Here is a 14,277-nt window from a genome sequence, read left to right as displayed (position 1 = left end):
ACGTAGGCATATTTTTAGGAGTTTGTGTCAGTCGCTCGTATGAGTATTGAAGTACTTGTCAGTACTTCTGTCAGTCCTTTTAAGGACTTGTATAAAAGTGCTTACAAAGCACATTTTATGTACAAAGTGTTTTTAGTGTTTTGGAATACACATGTTTTGTTTGTTCTGCTCTAACTCTGTCTCTCCCGTGTAAGGTTTCCATTAAACATGTGTCTGTATTTGTTGAGAGACAAGCTCAACATTTGTGCGTAATACGATATGTAACCAGTGCGTAAACTGGGTGCATAAAACCGGTACGTAGACCGGTGCGTAGAAAGGCCGTATCGGTGCGTAGACCGAAAGGCCGTTAGAAAGATATTCCTCGTAAGGAATAGTTTTGGGAGTAAGTGTCGAGGCTCATTTATGAGCAGTCAAGTACTGCCAGTACTTGTGTCAGCCCATTGTCAGGGCTTGTATAAAAGTGCTCACTGAGAACATCCTATGTAGAGATTGAGTATTATTTTTCGAATTTAAGTTCTTGAGTTACTTTCTCTCAGTCTCTTCTGTGCGTACTATGCAAACCTAAGCTTTCCATTAAACCTGCGTTTTCTGTTGTTCGGTTTTCCTATATTGCTTCCGCACGCCATTCTTTTCATGGTATCAGAGCGCAAGGGTTGAGAACCTCTGCAACTGACTTTGCTTGAAGGAAAAGCCAACGAAGAAGAACAAGAAAACCGATGGACAGAGGAATGGCTAGCTCGCTTCCAACGAAGAAGCTCGACAGAACCAACTACGCATCTTGGTCCTACAAGATGCACCAGTACCTGCTCGGACACGGTTACTGGAGCTATGTCGATGGAGCAAATGACACAGCACCCGATTCGACACACAAAGACTTTCCGGCGTGGGAACAATCGGCGAGCAGAGTGCTATACTGCTTCGCGTCTTGTGTGGGTGAACAACTGCTAAGCTACGTTCGGGATGCAAAAACGCCGAAGGGTGCATGGGAAAATCTGAAGAAGACTTTCACCGCGATCACCACAGCCAGGAAGCTTCAGCTTCGACAGGAGTTGAGCAACCTACGACAACGCGATTTGTCGGTGGCTGACTATACCTCGAAGATTAAGGACATATGCGACTCCTTAGCTTCCATTGATGTGAACATCGAGGAAAGCGAGATGGTCCAAGTCTATCTCGGGGGTTTGGCGTCGAAGTTTGGGGCGTTCCGAACTGCAGTGTGTACCCGGGAGAATACGCCGTCCTTTTTCGACTTACAGTCGGTGCTCTTGGTAGAGGAGAACCACGCGGGTGCGTTGACGAGCACGCACACCGACAGCAAGATGTTGTACACGGAGGGAGAAAGGCCCTGTGGTCGTGGCGGACGAGGCGAGTCAGTACGCAATGGAGGCGGCCGACGGGATCAAGGAAGAAGGCACCGATGTGATGTTGACAACAATTCCGGACCCTCCGGAAACAGGGGGAGTCGAGGCGACGAGAACCAGAAAGGGAAATCCGCCGCGGAATGCTGGTACTATGGCAAGAAAGGCCACAGGGAGAGGGAGTGCTGGAAGAAGCGCGTCGAGTTGGAGAGGTCTGGTTCAGGATCTGGTTCCGGACATATTGACAAAGGAAATCGGCAGCGATCACACTACGCCGAAGGATCCGGAAAAGCCGGAAAAGGGTCAGTCTTCGTGACGAGACACGAAGCAAACTCAATGAAGCAGTCCGCCCCGAAATCAGACGAGGTGTGGTATGTCGACTCCGGCGCGTCAAACCACATGACATGCCAGAAGGAGTGGTTCTCATACCTTCAGAAAACCGACAGAACCAGGAGTAGTTGCAACTGGAGATGACACTCCACATCCGATCACGAATATCGGTGAAGTTCCCTTGAGCCATGTCGGGTAGAAAGGGAAACTTATGAACGTGTTACACGTCCCGACCATCACGAAGAATTTGGTGTCGGTCGGGCAGATCGTCGACCAGGGGATGCAGGTTCGGTTTACGCATCTTGGGTGCTTCATTGAGGAAGAAGGCTGTATTATTGCGCAAGGGCGCAAAGATTGTTGGGAGACAAGTCCCTCCGGATGGGAAGGGAGAAGAACAGTCCCGATGAACAAGCTGCGGAGAGGAGTACCCGGCTACGGAGAGCCGGATGGTGTAGACCCGGTATGAACCGGATGAGGAGTACCCGGCTACGGAGAGCCGGATGATACAGACCCGGTGAAGACCGGATGAGGAGTACCCGGCTACGGAGAACCGGATGGTGCAGACTCGGTGAGAACTGGATGTAGAGACATATTCGTAAATATGTTTCTAAGAGTCCATCGAGGCTATATTTGTAAATAGCCGAAAAGTCATATTAGTATAAATATGACTTAGGGCAAACTTTTAGTTATTGTTGGTAGTTGTAGTTCGTTGTCATTTTTTTTCTTTGTTGGTGCAAGAAGAAGAGAGAGCGCGTAACAGTGTACACAGAGAGAGAGAGAGAAAGAGGTCACTGCCTCTGTTGTAACCGCCGCCTGTGGCGAAGATCGTAAGCACGAGGTCGTTGCCTCCGTGAACTCATTGTTTGTACATTCCAACATAGTGATAGTTTGCAGCCTGTGGGGTGCCGTGGTTTTTCCCTTAGTTTGGGTTTTCCACGTAAACATTCTGTGTATCCTTTTCTCTCCTTTGTGTCGCGTGCATTTGTTTCCCGTTTTTTGTGTATGATCCTAAGCTCGGTTGTGGCCGAGCGTTGTGCATAAGGAGCCTTGAGTTCCCGTCAGAGATGGGAGGATGTTTATACTCGACTCTACTGACGGTGGCACCACAATGTTCGCGAAGGGACAAAAAGTTGAGTCGGACATCGACTTATGGCACAAACGGATAGGCCACATCAACTACCAGCGGCTTCAAGACCTGCAATCGAAACAAGTGGTGTTTGGATTGCCCAAATTTAGTGGCCAGAAGGCACAAATTTGTGAAGCCTGCCAGCTTGGGGAGCAACACCGACTTCCTTTCCCAAACGAGCGTAACCGGAGCCGGAACAAGCTAGACTTGATACACTCTGATGTGTGGGAGTCGGCACAAAATGTTAGTCTTGGCAGGAGCCGATATTTTGTCTCCTTCATCGACGACTACACGCAGCACACGTGGATCTACCTCATTGAGAGGAAAAGCGAAGTCTTCGACTGTTTCCGGGACCTCAAAGGGTTCGTGGAAATGGAAACAGGAAGAAAGATCAAGTGCCTCCGGTCGGATGGCGGAAAAGAATACTTTTTTGGTCAATTCAACGGTTATCTACAATAGATGGGAATTCAGCGCGAATTCAGTTGTAGATACACGCCGGAGCAAAACGGCGTGGCCGAGAGGAAAAATCGGTCGGTTGTGGAAGCTGCACGCGCAATGCTGGAGGAGAAGAGCTTGCCTAAGTTCTATTGGGCCGAGGCGGTAAGAACCGCGGTATACATCCAGAACCGGATCGGAGAAAAAGTGTCGGCGCACGAGCTATGCTTTGGAACAAAGTCGAACTTGCGACACTTACGAGTTTTCGGTAGCATTGCGTATGTGCATGTGCCGAAGGAGAAAAGGAGGAAGTTGGACACAAAAGCCGAGAAATGTATCTTGGTTGGCTATTCGGATGAGCAGAAGGGTTATAAGTGCTATAACCCGAGTACCAAACAACTGCGCGTGAGCCGCGACGTTGTGTTTGATGAGTCCGCGTCATGGTACTTGCCTCTGACACCGGACCTCACCTCCAATCCGAGTTCTGACGATGAGAACAGTGAGGCCGAGGTGCCTCCGGCTGAGCCGGAAATCGGGACCCACGAAGAGAGTCCGATTTCGTTTCCGTTAAGTGGACTGAATGGATGACTGAGTCGGTATGACCAGTCCGATGAAGAGCCGGCGAGTAGTGGAGACTCGGCCGTGCATTCCCCTCGTAGGAAGCCGAGGAGACGGCTTACACGCAAAGAGAAAGGGAAGAAGAAGGTGTCGGATTCCGGCACGGATAGGAACGAGTCAGACCGACGCGAGTCCGACTCTGAGGGAAGCGGCAACGGGCCTTTAGAAACGAAGTCCGCATCAGCCGAGAAGACCTCGACATCGGCTAATGACCGATTACGCCGATCTACCCGCCAAAAGAACCTAGTTGTGCGGTTTGGATACAACGAGTACATGGCGCATCACTATGCATACATGACCCATGTAGCGGACGTGCGTGAGCCGGAGAGCTACGCAGAAGCGGCGCAGGACGCGAATTGGCGCGCTGCGATGGAGGAAGAGATGCACACATTGGCGGAAAACGAGACTTGGGACCTGGTTGACGCACCGAAGGGTGTGAAGCCGATCGGATGTAGGTGGGTGTGCAAAGTCAAGTACAACACCGACGGCTCGGTCAACCGATACAAGGCCCGGTTAGTGGCAAAAGGCTACGCGCAGAAACACGACATCGACTACGATGAGACGTTCGCGCCAGTCGCAAAGATGACGACTGCCCGTGTTTTGCTCGCGGTAGCCGCGGCCAAGGGGTGGCACCTACATCAGATGGATGTAAAGAATGCATTCCTGCAAGGTGAGCTTGAGGACCAAGTGTACATGGTACAACCCCCCGGATTTCACTCCGGAACGAACACGTCGGCAGTATGCCGATTGAAGAAATCCCTTTACGGACTGAAGCAAGCCCCGCGTGCCTGGAATGCGAAAATCACGCATCGGCTACGTCGGATGGGCTTTGCGACGTCAAAATCGGACTCCTCGTTGTTCATTCGGAAAGGTCGCCTCGGGCCGGTCAGTATTTTACTCTATGTTGATGACTTGGTCATCACCGGCGCCGACCTAGGTGAAATCAACCGCGTGAAGCTCCATCTTGCGGCATCATTCGACATGAAGGATCTTGGGGACCTTCATTACTTCCTTGGGATCGAAGTGATCCGCACCCCCGAAGGCATACTAATCAGCCAACGTCATTACGCGCTGAATATGCTCTTCAAATTCGGGATGGCAGACTGTAAGTCCATCTCGACTCCTCTAGATAGAACTGTCAAGGTTCGCCCCAATTCCGGCAAGGTTTGCGATCCGACAAGGTTTCGACAAGTTGTCGGAAGCCTTATCTACTTGACAATCACCCGACCCGATCTCAGTTATCCGGTCAGGGTGATCAGTCAGTTCATGGCGCGACCTACCGAGGAGCACCTTCAGTGTGCGAAACGCATATTGCGGTAAGTAAGCGGCACTAACGACCGAGGACTGCTATATCGGACCAATACAGCCCCGCAGTTGGTCGGCTACACCGATGCTGACTGGGCCGGCAATGTCGCCGATCACCGATCCACGTCCGGATATGCGTTCTCTCTTGGGAGTGTCGCGATAGCGTGGAGTAGCAAGAAGCAGCCGACAGTTGCATTGTCGAGTACCGAAGCCGAGTATAGAGGAGCGGCTGTCACAACATGCGAAGCCATATGGTTGAAGCGGCTACTTAAGGATCTGCAGGTGGAGGTGTCCGATCCAACGACGATCTACTACGACAACCTCAATAGCATCCAACTCGCGAAGAACCTCGTCTTCCACGCATGGACCAAGCACATTGAGGTGCACTACCATTTTGTCCGTGAGCGTGTCCTTTCTGGTGAAGTCGAACTTCAATATGTTCCGACGGATCGGCAGACCGCCGACATCTTCACCAAGTCTATTGGTCTGGACAAGTTGGGGCAATTTTCGGGTGCGCTTGGGTTGCGTCACCTCGACGTGCCGAACTTGAGGGGGAGAAACGTCCCAGATAACCATGAAAGGGAGCAGGAAAGGAGTGAAAAAAACCTCGGATCGGCTGAAGAAGCCGAGAGCGGATCTGCGGAAGAGTCCGAAAGCGGACACAAGGGGAGTAGCCGAAAGAAAGAGCCAAAGACAACCAGGCATGGAGGAGATGACGTCGTCAAGGGCGAGAAGACCGGAGACGAGTTGGAGACAGCCAACTCGGATGAGAGCGAAAACCGATCGGAGGTAGCCGAGTTAGTTCGGATGTTTGATTCAAATACACTGAATCAACTGAGGGCCAAGTGGAAAAGAAGGCAGCAGGAGAAGGGCCAACACCGCGACAGCAAGGGACCTGTGAAGGGCCGTGGGAGCAGACAAGCCGACCAGAAGGGTCGAAGTGCACAGAGTCGAACAGGCCGAGGAGCGCGAGCGAGGCGTGGAGCTAGGAGAAGCTGGAGCGTAGGTCCGGCAGAGCAGGCGGAACATCAAGTTGAGCTTGAGGGGGAGTGTTGAGAGACAAGCTCAACATTTGTGCGTAATACGATGCATAACCAGTGCGTAGACTGGGTGCATAAAACTGGTACGCAGATCGGTGAGTAGAAAGGCCGTATCGGTGCGTAGATCGAAAGGCCGTTAGAAAGATATTCCTCGTAAGGAATAGTTTTGGGAGTAAGTGTCAAGGCTCATTTATGAGCAGTCAAGTACTGCCAGTACTTGTGTCAGCCCATTGTTAGGGCTTGTATAAAAGTGCTCACTGAGCACATCCTATGTAGAGATTGAGTATTATGTTCGAATTTAAGTTCTTGAGTTACTTTCTCTCAATCTCTTCTGTGCGTACTGTGCAAACCTAAGCTTTCCATTAAACCTACGTTTTCTGTTGTTCGGTTTTCCTATATTGCTTCCGCATGCCATTCTTTTCAGTATTCTTTTGCTATCCGAACGAGCTGGTTTTGTCTTGGCTTCTGCAATCGTATTATTTTACACCTTCCCCTCAAAAGGAAGAATGTTGAGCGAGCAAGCTCAACCACATTCGGATCGGCTGGATAAGCTTGAGTCGGATCATATCTGGATTGGTGTCTGGATAGTATCCGGAACCAGGAGCCGGATAGGGATTGGGGAGCCGGATCGGAGAGCTAGACCCATGTGTGTACCGGTAGGCCGTTTAGAGGTCTACGCTTCTAGACTACTAGGTAGTCATGGTCCTCGTAGTTAGTGTCAACTGCTTGTATTTGCATTGAAGTACATAGTGCTTTTGTCAATCCCTTGTGGACTTGTATAAAGAGTGCTCATTGAGCACATCCTATGTACAGAGTATTATTTTTTAATATAGTTTATGCTATTCTGCTCTCTCTATCTCTCTCACTCTCAATCTGTGTCTTGTAAGGTTTCCATTAAACCTGTACTCTCTCTATTGCTATCCGATTGAACTGGTTTGTCATTGTCAGGAACAGTACTGGAAGAGAAGTACTATCAGGAACAATACTAAGACAGGGAAGGAACTAGTACTAAATGATGAGGATTAGTACTAAGGGAGGTGTAGAACTCTCGAGAGAAGGAAAGAGTGAGAGAGAGAGAGAGAGAATGATGATAACAAAAGATATATATTATGTTAAGAGAATATACAATAGTAGCTAGGAGGCTTAAGACTGGCGTTGAACCGATTTGGTTTGAAATAATGTATTGTGCCTCCTTTTATAGTGTTCTCAGAAGTACTCCTGAAGTTTCTAGAATGTTCTAGAGAAATCTGGAATATACATCAATTTTCTATAGTAAAACTTAAATGAAAATAATATTCCTTATATTACAACTTATAGTCTAATGGTCAAGAGTTTGACCCATGTTACATAAGGTCATGGGTTCGAGTCTTTCCATATCATAACAGTCGTATGTTTTTGCATATTAACTTCTACATGGTATCAGAGTACAAGGGTTGAGAAACTTCGCAACCGACGAGCGATTACTGAAGACAAACCCTAACATCCGGTAAAGAACGAAAGATGAACAAAGGTATGACAAGTTCGTTTCTGACAGAGAAGCTTGATAGACACAATTATGCATCTTGGTTGTACAAGATGCACCAGTATCTGCTGAGACATGGATACTGGAATTATGTTGAGGGTGTGAATGAAATAACGCCGAAGTCATCACAAAAGGAGTTCCAGGCATGGGAACAAGGAGCAAGCAGAGTTCTGTACTGTCTTGCGTCCTCCGTGCACGACCAGATGATCGACTACATTAGAGATGCTAAGATGCTAAACCATGCTTAGGAAAATCTAAAAAAGATTTTTGCCACAAGTACCTCAGCCCGGAAGCTACAACTACGGCAAGAACTAAACAATATCCGACAAAAGGATATGTCAGTTTCAGACTACACCATGAAGATAGAGGAGGTTTGCGACACATTAGGGTCCATTGATGTCACGATAGACAAGGACGAAATGGTGCAAATCTATCTTGGTGTTCTAGCTCAAAGGAACGGCTCAAATCTATCCTCACCTGGGAGAAACCACCATCCTTCTTTGACCTGCAATCGATGCTCATGATCGAAGAAAACCACGCGAGTGGGTCAAGGACCATTCAATCGGACTAGATGTTGTACAGGGAGGTAGTTCGGCCCCATGGGCGTGAAGGACGAGGTGGATCGGCACGCAATGCAGGCAATCGACAAGAGGAGAATCAGAGGCACAGAGATAGTGCCGACAGCAGCTCCGCACCCTCCACTAGCCGGGGGAGTCAAGGCAGCACAGGAAACCGACAAGGGAAAACCGACACGGAATGCTGGTATTGTGGCAAGAAGCACCATTGAGAGAGTGAGTGCTGGAAGAAGCGTGCCGATTTAGATAAATCTGGATCCGGCAAGGCCGGACAAGGGAACTAGCAAAGCTCGCACTACACTAAGGGATCAAAAGGATCCAGAACCGGTAAGATCGGAAAAGGGCCAACCTTTGTGATGAAACATAAGGCGAACTCAATGAAGAAGATCACTTCCAAATCGAAGGAAGTGTGGTATGTTGACTTCGGAGCGTCTAACCACATGACGAGCCACGAAGAGTGGTTCTCGTTTCGGGAAAAGCCAAAACAACTGGGAGTTGTCGAAACCGGAGACGACACTCCGCACCCGATTGTGCATGTCAGAGAAGTCCCTTTAAGCCATGTCAAACAAAGGGGAAAGTTGATGAACGTACCACATGTTCCGACAATCACAACGAACTTGGTGTCGGTTGGGCAGATCGTTGACCAGGGGATGTAGGTGCGGTTCACCCACCTCGGGTGCTTCATAGAGGAAGAAGGCCGAATAATCACGCAAGGGTGCAGGGACGGGAGGATGTTCATCCTCGACACCGACGATGTTGACACCACTATGTTCGCAAAAGGACAGAAGATCGAATAGGACATCGATCTCTGACAGAAGCGGATCGGCCACGTCAACTACCGGAGGCTTCAGGACTTGCAATCGAAACAAGTTGTTTTTGGATTGCTAAGATTTAGTGGTCAGAAGGCCCAAATTTGTGAAGCGTGCCAACTTGGGAAGCAACGACAACTTCCATTCCCCACCGAAAGAAACCAGAGCTATAACAAGCTCGATCTAATACATTCGAATGTATGGGGATCAACACAAAACGTTAGTCTTGGCGGGAGCGGATATTTCTTCTCCTTCATCGATGACTACAACCGACATACGTGGATCTACCTCATCAAGAAGAAAAGCGAAGTTTTCAATTGTTTCCAGAACTTGCAAAGTTTAGTCAAATGAGAAACGGATAGGAAGATCAAGTGCTGGCGGTCAGATGGCGGAAAAGAATATTTTTCTGGCCAATTCAACAGTCATCTGAAGTAGTAAGGAATTTGGAGAGAATTTAGTTGTAGGTACATACCGAAACAAAACGGTGTGATTGAGAGGAAGAACTGGTCGATTATCAACGCGACAAGGGAAATGCTTGAAGAGAAAAACATGCCCAAATTCTACTGGGCTGAGGCGGTTAGGACGGTTGTCAACATCCAAAACCGGATCAGGGAGAAAGTGTCAGCACACGAGTTGTATTTCGGGTGGAAGCTGAATTTAAGGCACCTTCAGATATTCGGTAGCATAACATATATGCATGTACCGGATGAGAAGCGGAGAAACCTGCACCCAAAGTCGGAGAAGTGCATCCTAGTTGGCTACTCATATGAACAAAAGGGTTATAATTGTTATAACCCTCGAACAAAACAAGTTCGAGTGAGCCGAGATGTCGAATTTGATGAGTTGGCATCATGGTACGCTCAACCAACTCTGATTTTCGACTTCAACCCGATAGTAGAGGATGAGGCTAGTAAGCCCGAACCGGTCCGGACAAAAGATGAAGAAGGGTTCAACACTCTAGATGAGAATCCGATCTCGTTCCGGATGAGTGGGCCAAATGAGCGACTGAGTCGGAATGACCAGTCTGATGAAGAGCCAGTGAGCAACAGAGACTCAGTCGTGCTCTCCCCGTGTTAAGAACCAAGGAGACAGTTCACACGCAAGGAAAAGGGAAAGAAGAAGATTCTAGAGTATGACACCGGCAGAGATGAGGTAGATCAGAGCTAATCCGACTCTGGAAAGAACAAAGACGGACTTTCAGAAATGAAGTCCCGGTCAGCCAAGAGGGCCCTCAAATTGGCTAATAAGAAGTTATGCAGATCAACCAGCCAGAAGTACCTCGTCAAGAGGTATGGATATAATGAGTACATGGCACATCACTATGCATACATGACGAAGGTGGCGGCAGTGCGTGAGCCGGAGAGCTACGTAGAAGCAACGAAAGACGAAAATTGGCGTGTCGCAATGGAGGAAAAAATGCGGGCACTAGATGCAAACGACACATGGGACCTGGTTGACCCTGCCTAACAAGGTAAACTGATAAGTTGTAAGTGAGTATATAAGGTGAAGTAATGAGTACAAGGCCCGATTAGTGGCAAAGGGATACGTGCAGACCCACGGAATTGACTACGACGACAAAATCTTCGCTCCGGTAGCGAAGATGACAACGGTCTGTGTGGTGTTGGCGGTTACTGCGGAAAGGGGGTGGCATCTTCATTAGATGGATGTGAAGAATGTGTTTCTTCAAGGTGATCTTGAAGAATAGGTGTACATGGTCCAACCCCTCAGATTTTAGTCAGTGATGAACAAGTCGGTAGTGTGCCAACTCAAGAAGTCGCTTTACGGTCTTAAGCAAGCCCCTTGAGCTTGGAATGCGAAAATCACGCACCGGTTGCGTAAGATGGGTTTTGTGACCTCAAAATCTTACTCTTCACTATTCATCCGGAAAGGTCTGGATGGCTTGATATGTATCCTACTATACGTAGATGATCTAGTGATCATCGGACACAGGCTCGATGAAATTGGCCGAGTGAAGTCCTAGTTGTCGGATGCATTTGAAATGAAGGACCTAGGGGATCTCCATTATTTTCTAGGGATCGAGGTGATCCATCCCCTAACGGCATATTGCTCTCACAAAGACATTATGTGGTGAGTATGTTGTACAAGTTCGACATGACGGATTGCCGACCGATCTCCACACCCCTAGATCGGAACCTGAAGCTATGTCCTAACTCCGGACCACCCTGCAACGAGAAACGGTTCTGACAAATTGTCAGAAGCCTTATCTACTTAACAATCACCCGACCCAACATCACTTAACCGGTCAGAGTTATTAACCAATTCATGCAGAAGCCGACCGTGGAGCACCTTCAAAGTGCACACCAGATACTACGGTATGTTAGTGGCAGTAAGGATAAGGGTTTGTTATACCGACACAATATAACTAAAAAGCTAGTCGGATATATAGATGCTGACTAAGCTGGTGATGCATCGGACCGCCGGTCCACCTCCGGATACATGTTTTCTCTTGGTAGCGCGGTTGTTGCATGGAGCAACAAAAAGCAGCCAACCGTAGCTTTGTCGAGCACGGAAGTTGAGTATCGGGGCGCTACCATTGCCACCTGTGAAGCTATATGGCTTCGGCGGCTACTGCAAGACCTCCAGATCGAGGTATCGACCCCGATCCTGATTTTGATTCTATTGTGACAACGTAAGTAGCATTCAACTCACTAAGAACCCCATATTTCATGCTCGGACAAAGCACATAGAAGTTCATTATCACTTTGTGCATGAGCGGGTCCTAAGCAGTGAAGTTGAACTTCAGTATGTTCACACAGATCAGCAGGTTGCCGACATCTTCACCAAGCCGCTCGGATCAGACAAGTTACAACACTTCTCGGAGATGCTCGGTCTCCAGCATCTCGACCTGTCACACATAAGGGGGAGAATGGAGACAGGTAATGCCACCAAACAAGGAGCCGGAGAGAAAGAGAGAACCAAGACACGGGGAGACAAAAAGAAAAAGGAAGCTGAGTCGACCGAAGGAGTCGACACATACAGACAAGTCGGAGAAAGCAACGATGACAACAAAGTCAAGAGAGAAGAGTTGACTGGAAGAAGAAGGCCAAGACCTGGACATGGTCCGATGTTGTGAAGGGCCTGAAAACGGAAGACGAGTTGGAGACTACCAACTCAGACAAGAGCTGGAATGAATCGGAGACAACCGATTCAGTTCAACAACTTGATTCGGAAAAGCCAAATCTGTTGAAGGCCAAGCGAACTAGAGGGCAACGAAGATGGCACCGGAGTTGCAGCAAGGAAGGAGCTGAGATGGGCCTGTTGAGCAGATAAGCCAACTGAGGAGGTCGAGGAGCGCAAAACCGGACGGGTCACGGAAGGAGGAACTGGACCAGACGAGGAGCGCAAGCGAGGCAGGAGGACGTCTGAAGGAGCCGGATGAAAGAACCAGTGGCCCCAGACACTAACACCACGATCCGACCTGAAGTTAAGCTTGAGGGGGAGTGTTGAGCGAGCAAGCTCAACCGGATCCAGATCGGCTAGATAAGCGAGAGCCGGATCGTATCCGGAACTAGGAGCCGGATCGGGATTCGGGAGCCAGACCCACATGTGTACCAGTAGGCCATTTAGAAGTCTACGCTTCTAGACTACTAGGTAATCATAGTCCTCGTACTTAGTGTCAGCCGCTTGTATGAAGTACATAGTGCTTCTGTCAGTCCCTTGTGGACTTGTATAAAGAGTGCTCACTTAGCACATCCTATGTACAAAGTATTGTTTTTTAATATAGTTTATATGCTATTCTTCTCTCTCTGTCTCTCCCACTCTCTATCTATGTCTTGTAAGGTTTCCATTAAACCTATACTCTCTCTATTGCTATCCGGCTTAACCGGTTTGTCATAAGCTTCCGCATATTAACTTCTACAAAGAACTTTTGGACAGTTGAAGGGGTACTATTACAAGGGGCATTTCGAGAATCGAACTCGAGACCTCTTGCTCCCGGAGTGAGAATCATACCACTAGAACAAATTCCCTTTCCAAAGAATAAATTTTGGAGGATTGAACAAGGGCATTTCGAGAATCGAACTCGACATCAACAGACCAAATGCCCTTTCAAGTAATACCCTCACAGGGAAGAATATTTGGGGGGATTGAAGGGGTACTATTACAAGGGGCGTTTCGAGAATAGAACTCGAGGCCTCTTGCACCTAAAGCAAGAATCATACCACTAGCCAAAATACCACAAAGAAATTTTTTTGGAGGATTGAACAAGGGGCATTTCGAGAATCGAACTCGAGACCTCTTGCACCCGAAGCGAGAATCATACCACTAGACCAAATGCCCTTACAAGGGAAGACTTTTTGGAGGATCAAGTAAGGGGCATTTTGGGAATCGATTTCGAGACCTCTCGCGCCCGAAGCGAGAATCATACCACTAGACTAAATGCCTTTTCAAGAACCCCAACATTTTGAGGATGTGTCATCATATGTTGAGCCTGCTAATATTCAAGAAATGATTAATATGTTACTACAAGATTTCGGCTCTAAAATCCTAAAAATCTGTGACTATTTCGCTCTAAACCACAACATTGATGATACACTTAAGAGAAACAACCCCGGAACTTAGAGATAAAACAAGAGAACAAAATGGATATTAAAACCCTAATATTAGAGATATAGACATTACAATGTATGAAGGGGAAGAAGAAATTGATAATGAAATGTTTTATGACAGTCCCTCATTCATTGCTCCCGTAGAAGCCGAGATAAATAACACTAAAAATTTTGTCCCCCATACTATTAACCTAAATAAATATTCTAATCCCACACCCAACCCCAAAAAGAATCTAAACTTTACCCTAAACCCTAACCCAAAGCCCAAGTCTAACCCACACACTAACTTTAATTCCAAAAATACTACTAACCCTTTTCGTAACTCTCACCCTAACCCAAACCACTACTCCAATAATAACTCCAAACAAGTGCAATGTCCTCGTCACCGAGCATCTAACCTCTTTTTCACCTACAACACCACAACTAATGAGGTTAAACAAGCATTTAAACCATATCCCAACTTTGGGGGGCCTCAAGTTCTTTTCCATAACCCACACTTTGCCAATAATGAACCACGCCATTACCACTCACCACAAGCATTCACAACGATAGGCCTCAGTCATCTCCCCACTCATACAAGTCCTTCGTCTT

At 47.9% G+C, this 14,277-nt stretch overlaps 1 non-coding gene across 1 annotated transcript; it reads right to left on the bottom strand.

Moving 5' to 3' along the window:
• Positions 1–13,345: 13,345 nt before the first annotated feature.
• TRNAP-CGG (transfer RNA proline (anticodon CGG)) lies at positions 13,346–13,417 on the bottom strand. Its single transcript has one exon. It is a non-coding gene; the product is annotated as a tRNA-Pro (tRNA).
• Positions 13,418–14,277: the final 860 nt, after the last annotated feature.

This window comes from Azolla caroliniana, unplaced genomic scaffold (assembly GCF_043228905.1).
Source record: "Azolla caroliniana isolate FFs.n. ecotype wild unplaced genomic scaffold, voAzoCaro1.0.p SCAF_161, whole genome shotgun sequence".
In the NCBI taxonomy this organism is placed as follows: Eukaryota; Viridiplantae; Streptophyta; class Polypodiopsida; order Salviniales; family Salviniaceae; genus Azolla; species Azolla caroliniana.
This window is presented reverse-complemented; position numbering and strand designations above follow the sequence as displayed.